The 18949-nt window shown below is 51.6% G+C and overlaps 1 long non-coding RNA gene across 1 annotated transcript; it reads left to right on the top strand.

Annotated features, from left to right (window-relative positions):
* Positions 1 to 16404: 16404 nt before the first annotated feature.
* Positions 16405 to 17385, top strand: LOC108531254 (uncharacterized). Its single transcript, XR_001886115.1, has 3 exons — positions 16405 to 16608; positions 16714 to 16761; positions 17263 to 17385. It is a non-coding gene; the product is annotated as an uncharacterized LOC108531254 (long non-coding RNA).
* Positions 17386 to 18949: the final 1564 nt, after the last annotated feature.

Here is an 18949-nt window from a genome sequence, read left to right on the forward strand (position 1 = left end):
CCCCGCCTCCCCTTCCCCACCACCTCCCTCCCCATTTCCACCGAATTTTGCAACCTCAGTTCCCACCCACCCCACTCCATTGCCTCCTTTCCAACCTGCATTCCCGTGGGGACAGCTCAACACTAGAGTGTGGTGTTCGGGGGGGCCCAGGGCTCCTGCCAGGAGTAGGTTCACAGAGTTCACCAGCCATGGGAGTCCTCAGGATGGTGGGAGACTTTCAAGTAAAAGGACAGTTGCAGAGCTGTGTGAGACATGCCCAGGCTCTCCCAGCCCCAGTTTAAGTTCAAAGGCCTTGGTGAGGGCTCGGCCCCTCCGTACCTGAGCCCTGGCCCTCCTCCTGTCACGGTGCCTTCTCCCTGACTCTGCTCTTTTCAGCCTTGCCTCTTGCTTCCAGGCCTTTGTCTGTGCTATTCCCTCTATCTGGAGCACTCCTCCTTCGAGCTTCCCAGGTGCAATGATCATATTGCACTCATTGCTACAGGTGAGCGTCTCCCCTCTAGCCTGTGAGTCTCTTGCAGGCTGGACCGGTTGTAAATTCTCTCTGAGTGCCCTGTGCACAGCAAGGGCCCCCATGTAGTGGGAGTGGATTGATGCCTGTTAAAGGAAGAAAGGGATAAATGTGACTTTGGGGCTTGGCAGCAGCAGTCCAGCCTCGTGCCCTGGACAAGCTACCTTCATCTGTAGAGTGACTTCTCACAGGGTTGTCACACCCTAACCCTGCCTTCAGATCCACTTGGAGCAACTACTCCAAATGCAGATTCCTGGCCTCCCCCGAGAGCTTCTAACATTGGAAGCCCTGCACCAGGGCTGCATTTGGACTCAATGCTCTTCCTGTGAGGAGACTGCCTTCTACTGGGCTGGTTTGTGTATCTGCAGCTCCTAACCCTGGTCCCATGCGGTTTCTGCCTCGGCACTCACAGCAAATAGAGAAGAAACAGCCCACCCTAGCCCCAGAGCCCAGAGCGCAGCCTTCCCTGCAGCGGGGATTTTCAGGCAGGTGAGCATGAAAGCATGCAGTGGCCTGTGCCTCAGTTTCCTCAGCAACACAGTCCTGGTGACTTCCCAGGTGCTTGTGGAGGTCGGGCTGGTGAATAAACATCCTCGGAGCTGGGAGGCAGCCTTGCAGGCAAGAGCACTCACGGGGCCCCACGGGGCATGGATGGGGCCGGGCAGGGAGCCACAGGCCCCGTGGGCCCTCTCTCAACCCGTGCCTCCCACCCACCCCTCCACTTCCACACCACCCGGGTGAGGAGGGCACCACCATGGACCAATGGAAACGGGGGCCTAGAGGGCACTGGCAGGACTCTCCGCAAGTCTCTGGCAGAGGACAGGAGAGACCCTACTTCATGGAAACTCAAATTGTCATCACAGCTCACATCCCCTTGGAAACACATGGAGCTGAGATGAGAGCGTCCTGGTCTCTGCTCAGAGGAGACCTTGGGCTGGGTCCTGGCTCCCCCTCGCGGCTGCTCCTTTGCCTTCCCCACAAGCCCCTGGCCATAAATAAACCAAGTCGTCAGGGAAGATCAGAACTGAAGGAACCCTGGAGGCTGCTGATCCCCACTGGCCCCGACAGACCCCTTCCCTCACCCCCTCCTCCCTGTTTCTGTCCTCCTGGTCATAGTCTAATTTGTAAAGGATGTGTTGACACTCACTTGTCTCTTCCCACCTCATGATCACTCCAACACCCTTCTTGTTCTCTTTAGTGCCACTCTCAGACCACTACCCAGAACCCAGGCCCCTCCCGCCTGTCCTGGCTTTCTTTCCATCCCCTGGCTGCCTCCTTTTCAGGCTCCAGTCCCTGTCTGCAGGCACCCTGCCGCTTAGGACTGCAGACCACATCCGCGCGGACAGCACCTCCTCTCCATCCCCAGGGCAGGGTGCCCTCCTGAATTCAGCCCCGGGAAGCTGCCCTCCACCCCTCCTGCAGCTTCTCATAGACATTCCTGTTCAGCACCCCCAAAGCCCTTCTCCTACTTTCCCATCTCAGCACGTCACCCACTTGGGCCAGAGATCCAGGCGTTGTCCTGATTCTTGGCTGAGACTCCCGGAAGAAGGGGTCTCACAGGCTCCAAATGGCACCTGGGTCTCCAGAGCCAGCTCAGCAGACAGCACATTTCATCCCTGTGAGCTGACGGCATACGCTGGGTGTGCGGAGTCTCCCGGAGGCAGAGGCGAGTGGGACAAAGTGAAACTATGTCCTCCTGACCAACAAACAGGGATGGGAGCTGGCCCAGCCCAGGCCTGGCGTGGCCTCACCATACACTGTGTCTGCGCTCCCTGGACTCCAGTTCCTTCTGCCTGGGACACCCTTCTGTACAATACTAACGCCTTCTTGTTCCTTGAGGCCAAGACTGTGCGTCATTTTTTGGGACGCATTCACTGATGCCCAGGCTGGCAGCCTCTAAGGCAGCCCATTAGCCCATGTGACCTGGCCCCGCCTCTCAGCCCCGGGGAGTTTCTGTTAGCTCCTCAAATATGAAACCCTGGCTCCCACCTCAGAGACCTTACACATGCCTCGTTTTCTGCTGGGACCCACCTCTGTCTATCCTGTCCCTGGTTTCCACCCAGGAAAGCTTCTCTGCCTCTTTCAGCAGACCAGGGTCCTCCCATGTCCCCCAGTCCCAGTCTCCCTGAATCCCAGTGCTGCTCCTCAGGGCTCAGTCTGTACACATCTGTCTCCTATAGAAATAACGCTAACCCTTCCCAGCACCTGCTTTCCCACTGAGGCCTAAGCACTTTGCATACATTCATCCTTTATCACATGTCGTAACCCCATCGTTATCCTTGTTTACAGATGGGGAAGTGAGGTCCTGTGTCCTCCATCCAAGGCCTGAGTCGAGCACACAATCTGTGCCAGGGAGGGCTTCCCGACCCAGAGCTCTGACAGAACAGACGCCTCCAAATCTGGTTTAAATGGAAAGCAGCCTCAGGGCCGCTCCCACCCCTCCCAGCCTTGGATGAAGGCCGGGCAGCCCCTTTCATGCTGTTTATTCTTTTGAACAAATTGTGAGTTTTACAAGATATCCAAGGCCTGTGGTGACAAACACATGTTCCCATGGTGAGAATCACTGGACCTGCTGGGCACAGGGCTGTGAGTGCAGCCGAATGGACACCCAGGCCCCTCCGGCCCCTGCTCTGCTGCACCTGGACCCCCTTGAGCAGGGTCACATCCTAGCTGCCCCATGGACCACTTCAGAGAGAGGACACAGTTCCTCTACCCCACCCTGGTGTCCACTTCACACCCTTGGCTCTCACACGCACAGGCCTGACCCCTCCCACCTCTGCAGAGGCCGCAGCCTCACAGCAGCCCAGAAAAGGGCGCTGCTATCATTCCACTCGCAGAGAAGCCGGCTTATAGAGGGGAGGTAACTAGCCCGAGGTCACACAGCTGGGTGGGAGAGAAGCTGCGAATTAGAACTCAGGTCTCCTGGCTCCAAAGCTGGTGCTCCCCATGACAACATCATCTATGCCATCAAGGTCAAGAAAGCAGAAAGATCTGTGTCCCTTGTGCTGGCGTGTTGCCCTGCATTTACACTGAAAAAGCCGGAAGCGCTTGGAGCAGAGATGCTGCATTCCAGGCCTGGCTCTCCTCCTCAGGAAGTCACTCACCTCCCCAGGCCTTGGTTTCCCCTTCTGAAAACAAGGAGGATGAACCTGCACTCTGTAGCCCGCTGGCTGAGTGGCTTCAGGCACTCACCTTCCCCAGCTCACACCGCTCTGGATGGTGCCTGTCAGTAAGAAGGTTCTTCACATCTTCCTTCCACCACTTTTGCAGGAAGCCCTCAGAAGCCTCCATAACAGCTGAGGATGTTTTAATCTAACGTGCATTCTCCAGCCAGAACTTTGATTTTCAAAATAAAGTAACAAGTGCTCCCCCAAAACTGTGAAACTATATAAAGACTCAAAATGAGCAACCCACTCTTTCCCGAGGGCCATATCTGGGGAGAACCACTTGCCTCATATTGAAGCACATGCAGTAGCTGCCCTTCCTCAAGAGCCTGGGGGAGCGCTCTGGCTGCCAGAGGCCTCCTTTGGGGCTTGGATCCAAACACACTTTGAAGCCTGGGGTGTGTTCGGGCCTCCTTGGCATGACATTCAAGGCCTTCCTGCATCTGCTCTCCAACCACTTCCAACACATCTCTTGCCCCACCCTCTCACCCTGTGCTCCAGCCACATCTGCTGGAGTCCCTCCCTGAGACCCCCAGGAAGACTTTGCCCTAAAGGGGACAGATGCTTGGAGGGGAGGGCTACAGAGCCCAGTGGGTTGGGGCAGGCATCTGAGAAGATGCCATCAAGCTGACCCAGAATGAGGATGAGCCAGGCAAGGAGAACATTCCTGGGAGAGGAAACGGCAGGAGCAAAGGCCCGAGGTGGGGACGAGCTCAAAGGAATGGAGAAAGGCCAGTGTGGCTGGCATGCGGCGGGGTGAGAGAGAGGAAAGGGAGTAGCAGGTGTGGGGAGAGGTGGACCAACAAGGACCTGGGCAGTGACGTCCACAGCAGCCCTGCTCCCCGCAGCATAACCTGCATGCTCACATGTCAGAAGAAGAGCACGAGAACCCCGGGATGCCCCCAGAGTACCCTGCAGCAGAGAAGGCAGCAGCGTACAACACCACACCATAGGTGAATGTGAGCAACGTCATATTCAGTGAGGAAGCCTCGCACCAAAGACATCCTAAAACAGCTGTTCAAAAGACCGTCTAGGAATACACATGGATGCAATGAAATCCAACAAGCAAAGCAAGTGCAGGAGGCAAAGGGATTCCGGGTTCTGGATGCCGAGGCTGGGGAGGTGAGAGTCAATGGGGGTTCACTGGCTGGAGGTCTGATACTGTCCGGGCCTGGATTTTTATCTGGAGCGATGGATTCATGGGTGCTTATCACATTATTAAAAACAAACAAACAAACAAAGTGAAGGTGGGTCACACCTGGACCAACAATGAGTGTGTCTCATGTACCAACCTGGTGGGGGCCAGATGGCCCCAAATCTCAAGGCCCAAGCCAAGGGTTGGGGGTTATTTGAGGAGCAGTTGAGGCCATTGGTGGGTTGGGGGCAGGGGACTGACCTGATGCATGGCGTGTAGGGGTGGTTACTCTCCCTCTGCGGCTCACACACAGATGCAGCCTCCACCCTGCTCCGTGTTCAGGAGGTTGACCCCCGCAGACAGCATCTCCTGGGCTCCTGCACTCTCTGGCTCCCAGTAGGAGACCAGCAGGCAGGAGGTGACAGAATTTGGAATTCTCCTCTGAAAGGTACATGGCTATACCTTGTACCATCTGCCAGTAGATAAGAGACATGGTGCCGGCAGGACCTCTGGATTTCGGAGGCTGCGTACACCACACCTAGTGGTGCAACTCTGACCTACTTCCTGGGAAACTGATGAGACTGCCAGTTTTGGAGGGGCTCCAGGTAAGAAAGGGTTCTGCATTAGGCCTGGCTACAGTGCAAGCTGCCCTGACACACGGGCCTTATGACCCAGCAGATCCAAGGGAGCGTGGAGTGTCTTAGGCAGGTTGGGTGGCAGGTGGGCGTGGCATACCCCCAGTGTCACAGCACAGAGCCTTCCGGCTTGGAGCCCTGATGCTCTACTCATCAGCTGCTCTTCTGCATTGGACAGGCAGCTGAGTCTGGCTACTGGCCCTGGTAGAGACTGACCCCCATGGCCATGGGACGCCAAACAGCTGTGTCCTGAGCTGCTGGCTAGATGTCTTCCTGTCGCGCACCCACCCCTGCCCCCAACTTCTCTCCCTTCTCCTCCCCTGGTCTGTGCCCCAGGAGGCTGACCTGTGGGGAATGCATCAAGGGGCTTTGTGGCTCTCTGGCTTCTGGGTGGGCTCAGCATTAAGAAGCCACAGCAGGAGACTAGAGGGTGGGGGAGAGAGAGGCTTTCTGCTCCCAGCGCCCTTCCTGTAGGCTGGCCCTTGATGGGAGTCACAGCTGACTTCTCCACAGGACTCTCTCTTCCCAGGTTCCACCAACTGTCCCATCCCCGCACCCCTCTAGGCTTAATGGTAAGAGCGCTCTCTAGGTAATGCACTACCCCTCGTTTCTCATTTCCTGTCAAATCTTTTTATTAGTTCATTTAAGTCCCCTTAAATTGTCTTAATTTGAATGTACTATCCATTTCCTGCTGTATGATGATACAAGGGCATGTCATAAACCAGGTGTGCAGGCAGAATTCTAACGTGGCCCCAAGAGCCCTCCCCCTGGCGTACATGGCCATAGAATCCCTTCCCCTTGTGTCTAATATGATGGGACAATCAGTTCTACAATTACATTATATAAAACTATCATAGCAGACTGGAGATTGTCCTGGCTTTGAAGAAGAAGCTGCCTGTGCTGAGAAGGCCACGTGGCTAGGACAAGAGGGTGGCCTTTAGGAGTTAAGAGTGAGTTCCAGCTGGCAGCCAGCAAGAAAACAGGACCTTACTCCTACAATTGTAAGGAACTGAATTCTGCCAACAAGCTGTATGAACCTGGAAGAGGACCTTGAGCCTCAGATGAGATTGCTGTTTTGGCTGACACATTGATTTCAGCCTGGTGAGACCCTGGGCAGAGGACTCAGTTATGCTGCTACCCAGTTTCTGACCTACAGAAACTGTGAGCTAGTAAATAGGTGTTTTAAGCCACTGCATTTGTACCAATTTATGGCAATAGTAAATTGATACACTAGGCTTTATCTGCTCCTCCAAACCACAGAGTTGGGTGTGAGCAGCCTTGGTGAAAGGAGACCCTCTACAAGCAGGAGCACTCAGCATGCAGCATTCTTAGCATTTAATGGAAACACATGCACAACATTGGGCCGGAACAGGTCCAGAAGTTACAAGTAAATTATATGAACACCTGGCCTAGGTTCCTTCAAAACCTGCTCCTGCTTCTTTGCCATGTCTTTTGTGAAACTCCCTTTGACCAGTTAACAGAAGAGAAAACTCTGGAAACCTGGCTTAGAAATGGGTGTGCATGGTATGCCAGCACTAGCCAGAAGCGTGGAGGCTGCATGACAGCTCCACTCGGGGACTATCCTAAAAGACAGTGGCAAAAGGAGATCCTCCTATGGGCAGAGAACTTCAACTGGTTCCTTCAATTGCCCACTTCAGTGGAAGGAAAGATAGCCTGAAGTATAGATTTGCATCAATGTCTGGGCAGGGATTTATGGGTGCTCGAGGAATGGGAAAAAATGAGATTGGAAAATTGGTGATAAGGAGGTAGGTATGTAGCTAGACCTCTCAAAATAGGCATACCAGCACTTTAGGAGGCCGAGGTGGGAGGATCACCTCAGGCCAAGAGTTCAAGACCAGCCTGGGCAACATAGCAAATGTAGAGACAGAGTCTCTACAAAAATAAAGAATACATAAAAATTTTAAAATTAAAAAAATATTTGTAAGGCACAGTACGAGAAGACATTCATGTCCCACATAAATGCCCACTAAGAGACAACCACTGCAGAGGATGCTGTCAATAATTAGGTGAACAAGAGGACCTGTCCTGTGGGTATCAGTTAGTCCCTTTGCCCAGCTAGTCCTGTCCTTGCTCAAAGGGCTCAAGAACTAAGTGACCATCAAAGCCAGTGTCTTAGTCTGCCTGGGCTTCCATAACAAAATACTATAGGCTGCGTGGCTTATACAACAGAAATGCTTTCCTCACAGTTCTGGAGGCTGGGAATTTCAAGATCAAGGTGTGAGCAAAATGGATTTCATCCTGGGGCTCGTCTCTTGGCTTGTAGGTGGCCACCATCTTGCTGTGCTCACATGACCTCTTCGTGCACATGGGGGTAGGATGAGGAATGGAGGGGAGGGGAGGGGACAGAGAGAGAGAGAGAGAGTATGCACTCTGGTGTCTTTTTCTTTGAGAAGGTGTCTTTCTTTGAGACAGAGTCGTTCTGTTGCCCAGGCTGGAGTGCAGTGGTGTGATCACGGCTCACTGCAGCCTTGACTTCTCAGGCTCAAGAGATCCTCCTACCTCACTCTACTGAGTAGCTGGGACTACAGCCATGCTACCATGCCTGGCTAATTTTCTTATTTTTTATTTTTTGTAGAGATGGGGTCTTGCCATGTTGCCCAGGATGCTCTTTAGCTCTTGGGCTCAAGTGATCTGCCCTCCTCAGCCTCCCAAAGTGCTGGGGTTACAGAAATGAGCTACCCTACCCAGTTGCCTTTCCTTTAAGGACCCTAATCCTATTGGATCAGGGCCTCACTCCTATAACCTCATTTAATCTTAATTAGTTTCTTAGAGTAATCTTGGCCCCATCTCCAAATACAGGCACTGTAAGTTAGGCCTTCAACATGTGAATTTGGTGAGGGAGACGTAAGTATTCAATGCATAACCACAGGGACAGGGCCTTTCACAGGCCCAGCAACATGGACTTCCTTTCACCAAAGCTGATCTGCCTACTGCTACTGAGAGCCCAGGCTGCCAATCACACAGACCAATGCTACCCACTCAGCACCATTCCTCAGGAAGCCATGGTGACGGCAAGTTCATTACATGGAACGGTCTCCATCAGGAGGGGTGCTGAAATTCATCCCCAGGGAATCTAGACAGAGATTTGCCTTCTCTACTGGATGCTTCTGCCAGTAATGCCACCTGTGGCCATATAGAATGCCTTACCCATCGCCACACTGCAGCGCCTCCAACCCAGGAACTCAATGGCTAGTGAGAGAAGGATGGCCACGGGCTTGCACCTAGCAGCTAGTCTGAGGGATGGTGGAATGGCCTGCCGAAGCTTCTGCTGCAGAGCCAGCGGGGAGGCAGCACTCTGTGAGGCAGGGCCTTGTCCTGGAAGCGGGTGGTGTCCTTAGCCAGGGACCAGTACACGGTGCTGTCTTCCACCAGAAGCGTTCCCAGTCCTTTTTTTCTTAATAACAGCTTTATTGAGATGTAATTCACACGTCATATAAATTTCCTTTTTAAAGTAGCCAGTGCGATGGGTTTTCGTATATCCACAGAGTTGTACAACCATCACCACAGCCCCCTCGTTCTTATACCTTAATAACCCACTTATGGAATTCTTGTTTCCCATCTCTGCAACATAACAGATAATGTTGGAGCTCTGCCCAGATTTCCCTTGGATTCTTTTTTCCCATTTTTGGGCCTCCTGGTTTTGGTGTATTTTTGTTTCTAACAGCCACATGTGAGGCTCTTTTTCAGAGAACATCCCTTGGACTCCCAGAGCCCGCCTGGCATGCTGGCTCAGGCAGCTGGAGGTGGCTGGGAATTTACTTCACCTCTGGGGCAGCCCTTAATCATGGAGTGAGTCAGAGGCTGACAGCCAGCATCCCCACCTCATGTCCATCTAACTCCCAGGGGGCACATACACGCCAGAGCTCCCATGTGCTCAGGCTCAGGCTCAGGCTTGCCTGAACTTGGGCCCTTCCTAGGGTTCTTCCCCTTCCCTGTTCTTCCCCCTCTCCCTGACTGGTCTCCCCTGGGAGCACTTTCTTACTAAGTCACCGGTGCATGAAACCTCATTTTGGACTCTGCTTTTGAGGAACCCGAACTAAGCAGGTTTGGAGGTCCTATTTCTCAAAGGCTTCCACCAGGAAACACAGTTGTGAGGCCGTTACCTTAGAAAGTGGGGCTACTGTTGGCCACTCGGACTCCTTGTGCTATTGAGCTGACAGGCAAACAGTTACCACAGTGCCCTGGGTGGGTGAGCTCGATCACCACGCAGCAGCTGGGCTCTGCTGCACAATGAGAAAAAGGGAGCTTTGCCTGGAACCTGGGCATCCACGGAGATCGGGGAGAGGTGCAGGGGAAACTGCAGCAGGCAACTAAAGCAGGCTGACTGGGGACTCAGGCCTGGCAGGACTGAAGAAGTGGGTCACCTACCAGGTACAGAACTATCACTGGCCAAGGGGCTCTAAGGGTGAGGGGAGCATGCGGGGGGTGCTGGAAGAAAGAAGCCATGATGACTGTCCTTTGCTTCTTGGTCAGCTACAGATGTGGTGACTACAGCCACTGCCTGCAGCCTGTGTTTATTGGTTGATTTCTTTCCCCCGTCTCCTGCCATCGAGCTAAAGTTCTGGTTTAGCCTCCCAGTGGGAGCATGATTGAACTATCATTGCTGCGTGCTGACTCAGTGGCTGATGGGCTCTGTGTCTCTGCCCCCATTTTGGAGACAAGAGTTTCCTGCTCCAAAAGAAGGGCAAGAATAGGCACTGAGGAGCAAAGGGGCAGACTGTGCTAATCCTGTCTATCCGCCCCGCCCCAGCCTATTCTTCACCCTTCTCTGCCCTGTTCTTTGCCACATGAGGCTGAGCTAGGGTGTGTGAATGGCCTCACCCAGACCCCTTGGCCCTCTGCTGTCTGCTTGTGTCTGGACAGTGGATGGCACTAGCAAGCGAGCAGAGGGCGGGAGGAGAGTATGGCAGGGCTGCTCCCCCTGGGTTCCCCTGCTTGCAGGGCTGCTTTCCTGGCTGCAGTCACATGTCTTCATGAACACAGCCGCACAGGGCAGACGTTCCCCCACAGGCTCCCGTTCGCTCTGGGATCTGTGGACACTAGTTTGTCCCTTTGGCCTTGGGATGGTAACGGGTTCCTGCTGCAGTGTCTCTAGGGTACCAGTGTCTCTTGTTGTTTCCCTTAACCCTGCCCACAACTCTAAGAGTTGGTGGACTGTGATTAATCAAGAAATTAAATCTCTTGAACCTTCCAAGTTGGCCTCTGTTTCCTACCAGAACCCCCACTGCCAGGACACCTTTCAGACATACAGTCAGAGAGGCTGAGACGACAAAGGAGACACAAGTCCGGAGCCCAGGCGAGCCTTCGCCACACACAAGATGGAGCAAGAGCATGGACCCGGATAAGCACCTCAGAAGAAAAGCATCCACAAGAATAAAGGAGGGGCTGGAGTGCCAGTAGCCAGAGGGCAGGCAGAGAAGGAGGAGGAGCAGCCCAGGAAGTAGGAATTAGATGAGAGGAGAGTGCTGTCCTGAAGTCTAGAGAAGTGTGTGCAAATGCATCGGGAGGTCAGGGAAGCAGAGGACAGAGAACTGACCGCTGGATTTGGCCACGAAGTTGTGGCTGGTGATCTCAATCAGTGAGTGAGATGTAATCCTTACCCTCAAGTTAAGAAGAAAGAAGAATTGCACAGAAGAAACAAATGCAATAATGTCTTGGAGAAAAGTGCAAGCCATGCCTGGCAGCAAGGGACAGAGAGCAAAGGAGAGCAAGGTTGGACTTCTGGGGAGGCTCAGAACAGGCTCCATGGAGTGGAGAGGAGGCCCCATGGGAGGGGGGACCCAGGCAAAGGGTGCTACGTGAGCAAGGGCTGGAGGCATTTGGGGAAATTCTAATGCAACGGGGACAATGTGGCATAGAAACCCCGGAGATGGTCAGCTGCACTGGAGGTTGTGAGAAGACTTTGATTACTGACCTGTGCCTCTCAATTCCCAGAACAGCAGAGAACCAAGGAAGGGTTTTATGTGGGGAGATGCTCAGATCTGGATATTCAGACGCTGCCATGCATGAGGACAATATCTAGCTCATCCTAAAAGCCTGACGTGTCCTAGGCACCCAGTAAATGCTATAGCCTTAGTGGATAGAACATGGGCTGTTTCTAATGTTGCAGATGGTGGCTGACATCACTCCATGACTGATGTGAATATGCCACGGTAGTAAAAAAATTCAGTCCAAATTGAAAAATTAAAAATCCAAGAGCCAGATGTAGAAAAACACTGATTTAATTAAAGACTGACAATGGAAATGGCCAGAGTGTCAAAACCAGGCATGTTTCACATATCAGAACAAAGTGTTATGATATCTTGCTTTCCCATGCAAAGGGGGGGACCATTGTTCTAGCAAGTGGCAACTCAGCGTTTAGTGGGAAACTGGATTATAGCTGGAAATTAACTGTCCATGAATGCAGAGAAACAGCCAAGTTCATGTGGAGTGTTCCATGGATTACATCTACTACCAAGAAGAAAGAAAGAAAGAAAAGAAAACAGATTTTCTGATTTCAATTAAAAAAAAAAAAAAAGATGAAGAAAAGACACCGCCCAGCAGCTAATTACTCACAGGCCAATGCCTGTGCTAGCTCAAATGCAAGAGCTGACATGATAAAATGTTAGCATCTTGTGATCTGCTGTTAATAAAATGTAGCACAAAGGCACAGAGGAGTTTTACATCTGCTCACAGGATGCCGCACAGCTTGGGGAACCCTCCCCAGCCCGCCTACCCAACTGCTCGCTCACCAGGACTAGCATGGAACCCCTGGTCCTAGGCTAGGGAGAGGAAAAGGATGTTGTTGTATAGAGGCTGGACAGCTCCAGAACGGGTAAGAGGTGAGGCTGGAGCCTGCCTGCCCAGACATCCTCCGCAGACTGGCCAACGGTCTGCCCTGAATGCAGTGGGATTGGCGTAGTTGTCCTGCTTGAGAAGAAAACCTTAGCAGGAGAAACTTTCAGGAAATTAAGTTAGTAGTCATAGCAAAAGATTGGGAACAACCTAAACGTCTCTTAGTAGCATTAAATAAGGGTGCATCAATTCAATGAAATACTACACAGCTATTAACCAGAAAGAAGATGTGAGGATCTTCAAGCTCTAATGCTGAAGTTCATAACTGGGGTCCTAGAGAGAATTAAGGGCTCTGTGAACTAGGATGAGGGAATCACAGCTTGATTTTTCACTAACCTCTAACTATAATTCAGTGTCTCCTTTAATTATGAACGTAGGCCCCAAATCCCAGTAGAATTAGCTGTGACTTGGTCACTGACAGAAATCACAGATATTCTCGTCTCACTTTATGGTTGTGGCATGTATCTCAAAAGATCAATTACATCACTACTTTGAAACTATTAATAGTGATTAGACCCATGGCTAGACCTTGGTATTTAATATGTTAGCCAGGAATAACACGTATTACTAAGTGACAAATGTATTTTTCTATTTTGACAAGCATATTAAACCTAATTGGTTTCCTCTGTAACCTTATGTGTTTTGTTTTATGCACTTAAATCACTACTCTAAGAAGGGGTCACTGGCTTTACCAGACTGACAATGGGGTTCATGCTACAGAAAAAAGCTCAGAAACCCTGATCTGGTGTTAACGAACACAGTGACATGCAAACAGTGTGGATCATATGCCACTGTACGTGTGTTTGTTCAAAACACAGATCAGTTGAACAGAATAGAGAACCCAGAAATAGGCCCACATACACCTGCTCAATTGATTTTTAACAAAGGCACCAAGCAATTCAGTGGAGGACTCTACGGTGCTGGAGCAACTGCACATCCACAGGCAAAAAAAGGAACCTTAATCTACACTTCACACCTGATACAAAAATTAATTTGAATGCGAACTGTAAAACTGAGTCAGAATAAATGGGATGGATCTTATCCATGTCAATATTTTGGTTGTAATGTACTGTAGTTTTGCACAATGTCACCATTGGGGGGAGCTGGGTAAATGGCACATAGGATTGCTCTGTATTATTTCTTACAACTGAGTATGAATCTATAACTACTTCAGAATTAAACTATAATCTAAAAAAGCTTTTATATGTATAAATTATCTCTGGAAAGAGATACAAAAAAGAGGGATATCTCTGAAAGATATAAGTGAGCATGAGAAATAGAGGTGGGAAAAATATCTGTTCCTTGCTCACACTTTTAAATTGTTTACCATGTTTGTGCATTATTTATATTCGTAATTAATTACGTTTAAATAAAACAAACAAACAAAAGCCTGGAGAAAGATGAAGAAATAACCATGAAAAGAAACTACCCTAGGAAAAATCAAAACTATTTCCCAGGTTACATTTGAATTAAAAGCGCTAATACTGAAAAATTTCCCATCTACTTTGTGAAAGGCATAAGCCTTAAATTTTAATATGCTATTAATACTCATGTTTTTTTAAAAAATCAACTTCGTGTTTGTTCATCATTTTCAAAATGAAATTAAAGGATTTGGAAATTTCTGAGAAATGATTTCATTCCTCGTGTAGGACCTAAGCTACACGTTCTTTGCTTTTGGCTGGTCCACACCCACTGAACCCCAGCTGGGCAGCAAGTCCTGGGGGGACCACTTCCCCAAGACTCCCTCTCAGAGAAGCGGGAGAGCACAGTGCAGCTAGGAACTTAGCTCTGCACTCAGGTGGAACTTGAATTTGCCACTTATGGACATGGCGACTGAGGGGGAACATCTAATCTCTGTAGGCCTCAGTTTTGCCATCTGTAAGATGAGGTACTTGGTGCCTGCCTGAGGGGTCACTCTGAGGACTCAGAGACAGAATGTGCAGGAAGCATTCAGCACAGTGCCTGGCATGTGGGGAACACCAGGAAGGAAAGAGCCTTGGTCATTTCTAGCCTCTGACATGGTCTCAAAAAGGTCACTGCCTTCAAGCATCCAATGACACTGGTGCCATCAAAGAAGGTGTTTCACACGAGCACTCCTGCATTCTCAGTGCACCACCGAACCAACGCTACCAGAGAACAAAGCAAGGCTTGGAAAAATTACATGATGAGCCCAACAGTACACAGCTAGGAAGAGAAAGGAAGAAGAGCAAGGTCCAAAGACCCCAGCCTTAACCAAGGAGAAGAAGCCTTGGCTCACGCAGCGCCTCAGGAAGAGGAGCCTGGCCCAGGCCCACCAAGATCACAGTGCCCAGCAGTGGAAGGAGCTGTGAGAATCTCCAGGATTGCAAGGAGAAGACCTCATCCCCCATCCCCCCATCCTTGAGGGCACATTTTGTCTCCAAGAGGGAGCAGAGCACCTCTACCCCACTCTCCTCAGAAAAGTGGGCTGGGTGTGGTGGCTCACGCCTGTAATCCTAACACTTTGAAAGGCCAAGGCAGGAGGACTGCTTGAGCCCAGGAGTTCAAGACCAGCTTGGGCAACATAGTGAGACTCTATCTCTACAAAAAATTTAGAAATTAGCCAGGCATGGTGGTGTACCTGTAGTCCCAGCTACTCTGGAGGCTGAAGTGGGAGGGACGCTTAAGCCTAGGAGGTTGAGGCTACAGTGAGCTATGGTCACACCACTGCACTCCAGCCCGGGTAACAGTGAGACCCTGTCTCTGAAAATAACCCTCCCCACCTTGCTCCATCCTGGCCACAATAGCAAGCATTCTGCCAATCGCATGCCACATAGTGGGGCTCATGGTGAAGCCTGGGCCACAGCGGGAGCTTAAGCCGCAGAGATGCTGAACATCTCTGGCTGAGTGGGGCGTTATACCTGAGACCCTGAGGGCTCTTCCCGCTGACTCACCATGATGCCAGCTTTAGGATTCCCTTGGGGCCTTGCCTGCTATGGTGAATAGAGTGGGCAGTGGTTGAGGAGGTAAACCCCCTTAGGCTGCACTCCCTATGCTGCGCCTGAATTTGCCCAGAAACTAGGGTGCGTCATGGGTTCTGTGTTCAAAAAATCCCAGGATGGTAACTCAAAGCAAAATGGATATTAAAAACTCTGTAACTGGTGCCCAGGGACCCATGTTGCCCTCTGCACACCCTTGTCCACACTTCTATTATACCTGGGGCTCTGCCACTTACAAACGGTGTGACTTTGGGTAAATCTCTATCCCTGTGTGTGCCCCACTTTCTAGAACAGGGATGATAATGCACCCCTTCCATGGGTCGTGGTGAGGATTAAACCGGGAAAGAAGTGCAGGGCTTGGCACACAGTACAGTTTCAGTGAAAGCTGACTTTCTGACCCCTGTGTAATGTCCCAGCAAACAGAGCAAAAATGTAAGGCAAAAGATGCCGCAGTAGGTGGCCAAAGACTGGGTAACTGAACTCTCCACCCGGAAAACCACACATGCCCTGGATTCACGCATCCATTGGCAACATACACTGGGCTAATCAGGGCCAAGCCCCACACTGGAAGCTGGGGACAGAGGCTAAAAAGCCCTTGCCGCTGACTCCAGGACGCTCCCAGGCCTGTGGGAGGGACATCTACTCAGTGGATTCAGCGGCCTTGACGGAAGGCAGCAGCGGGCAGGGCAGGCCCCACCAGCTTCTAACCCACGCTGAGGCTGAGGTCCGGTGTCCTGAAGAAGCTGGCGCCGGAACTAAGTCTGAAAGGACAATAGATGACTAGGTGAAGCTGGAAGGCGTCTAGGCAGACGGCTCCCCACGCACAAAAGTGAGGAACGGAAAGAAAGCGGGAGAATGTGCTATGGAACACGAAGATGGGGGTGGTGTCTGAAGAAAAGTTAGGAGGTCATGGATGTCACAGGCAGGGCTGTGCAGAGACGACTCGCTGAAGTTGGCGACTGCATAGCCCAACCTAGAGGGAAATTCCGAGTCTCCGAGGTGCGCTCCAAGCTCGCCGCTGCAGAAACCTATTCCTCCTGCCCCGCGAGCAGAGGCGCAGCGACCCGCCCACTTGCTCCTCGGGAGGCCGGTCGCTAGGCAACAGGCCCCGGCCCCGCCCACAGCTGCTGCAGTCGCCCCCTCTCCAGGCGGCGCCCTGCCAGTGCACCGGCGTCAGGGAATGCCGGCTGGTTGCCTTCCACCTTATCCCGGTCATCTGGAATGAAGTGCTGCCCCTGGCGGCCACTCTCTAGGCTTTCCATCCTTTTTCTGCCTGGACCTGGACGAACCCAAGCCCTCCAGGACCTGGGCTGGTTTAGCCAGTGAGGGAGAGGCTGGAGAGGCCAGCAGGCAGGTCCTTATTATTATTATTAATTTTTTTTGAGATGGGGTCTCCCTCTGTCACCCAGGCTGGAGTGCAGTGGTGTGATCTCAGCTCACCGCAATCTCCACCTCCCAGGTTCAAGCGATTCTCCTGCCTCAGCCTCCCAAGTAGCTGGGATTACAGGTATGTGCCACCATGCCCAGCTAATTTTTGTATTTTTAGTAGAGACGGGGTCTTGTCATGCTGGCCAGGCTGGTCTCGATCTCCTGACCTCAAGTGATCCGCCCACCTCGGCCTCCCAAAGTACTGGGATTACAGGCATGAGCCACCGTGCCCGGCCAGAGGGAGGAGGGAGCCACGGAAGGCTTGTGTGCAGAGCAGCAACATGAGTAGACCTGGTTTTTCAGTGCTCATGCTGTTGCTGCTGGAGACCTGCCTGGAGGAGCTGGGCATTAAGGGATCATGGCTTGGGCTGCCTGGCAAGGCCGTGAGGAGCAGGGGTTTACCACCTACCAGGGGAAGTAACCATGGTGAGCCCACGGGAGCAGGAAAGGGCAGGCTGGGTGCTCACAACTTGGGGTTCATACCGGGGAAAGGGAGGAAGGCAGGCCTTCCTGAAAACCAGTAAGCCAGGGGGCAGTACTGGGACAAGCCCCTGACCCCCAGTTGGTCTTTTCACCCCAGCAGGTGCCTCCAAGGCTCCAAGAAAGATGCTGACCAATTTCTGGAGATTCATCAGCTCACAGGCCTACAGGAGAAATGAGAAATCCTCCCATCCTGGAGACCCGTGGGCATGAACCCCTCCAACAGGACATTACTCTTCTCCGAAGGCCAAAGCCTCCCATCTCCCCACAGGCTAACTTAAACATCCCATTTTTGTCTGGAATAGTTGTGGTGTCTATGTGGCCACCGAGACTGTTTCATACTTCTGTGTGTGTGCTGACCAGAAACAGGAAAACAGCTTTATTTGAGTAATGCAACTTGGTTGGAAAGCCTTTCAAAATGTGGAGTCTAAGATAAAACTTCAAGTGCTATGAAAAAGTAAGGTTACCGGCCGGGCGTGGTGGCTCACGCCTGTAATCCCAGCAGTTTGGGAGGCTGAGGCGGGCAGGTCACAAGGTCAGCAGATCAAGACCATCCTGGCTAACATGGTGAAACCCCGTCTCTACTAAAAATTAAAAAAAAAAAAAAAAAAAAAAAAATTAGCTAGGCGTGATGGTGGGCGCCTGTAGACCCAGCTACTCAGGAGGCTGAGGCAGGGGAATGGCATGAATCCAGGAGGCGGAGCTTGCAGTGAGCAGAGATCACGCCACTGCACTCCAGCCTGGGCAACAGAGCGAGACTCCATCTCAAAAAAAAAAAAAAAAGAAAGAAAGAAAAGAAAAAGAAAAAGTAAGGTTACCAATCCAGCCCCGGCAGGTCAGGGGTTCAGTTAGGGCATGGTGATCAATGTCAAGTGCAACCAAAAGGCATGTCTTCTCCCACCCTCTCAGGGTCCTACAGCACTGTGGTCCCCAGGGGGAAGACCAGCACTGGAGTAAGTGATAGCTTCAGCCCCCAAGCCAGGCTAGTCCCAAATCACTGCATCATCCTGTCCAGGCTGACACCAGTGCTGACCTGCAGGCCTCAGGCTTCAGCATGCCTGGTCTGCCCTGCTGAAAGCACTCTTGTGTCTGTATAGCAGTAACTGAAAAGTTCTCGTGACAGTACCTGTCTCCAGCGCCTTCCAACAAAGCCCAGGCCCTGGGCCCCAGCCACCACACTGACGTAAGAGAACAGTTAGGGTATCACTTCTCAATGATCCCCCCGCCACCTATCCCAGGACTTAGGAGGATGCCTGGACACCTCTGCCCACAGGCAAAAGAGGAAGTAAAGTTGACCTGTTCTCTTGGGTGCCAGCCATTCCCTGGACAGAGAACAGGACACTGCCGTGACCCTGGAATCTTTTATGCCAGGTCCCCATCCTCCTCTGCACCCTTACTGGGAGTACTCATCTCTCTTCTCTGCTTAACTCATTATTGCCCCTTACAATGTGGTTGAGGCCCTGACTCCTGCAGAAAGCTTTCTCTGACCACTCCCACAGCCTCCCTACCTCTGTGTTCTAGTATGAATCCCCTAAGACTCTCTGTCTCTCCCACTAGATGTCATGTATCTCATGGGCAGAGCTGGGGTCTGTCAGGTTCTTAATCTAGTAGAGACACAGGATGTTTTCCAAATGAAGGTATAAATGCAACCAAGGGAAGAAGCCCAGGACCCTGAAACAGAATTGGTTCAAGTTCTGTTTTTTTAAATGCATGTTCCTATGCAGGGACTATGGAAGGAGCTAAAGGAAGGAAACTAAGACATCTTTACATTTTGTGTGTCTGCATCA

This window comes from Rhinopithecus bieti, unplaced genomic scaffold, assembly GCF_001698545.2.
Source record: "Rhinopithecus bieti isolate Rb0 unplaced genomic scaffold, ASM169854v2 scaffold_7684, whole genome shotgun sequence".
NCBI lineage: Eukaryota > Metazoa > Chordata > Mammalia > Primates > Cercopithecidae > Rhinopithecus > Rhinopithecus bieti.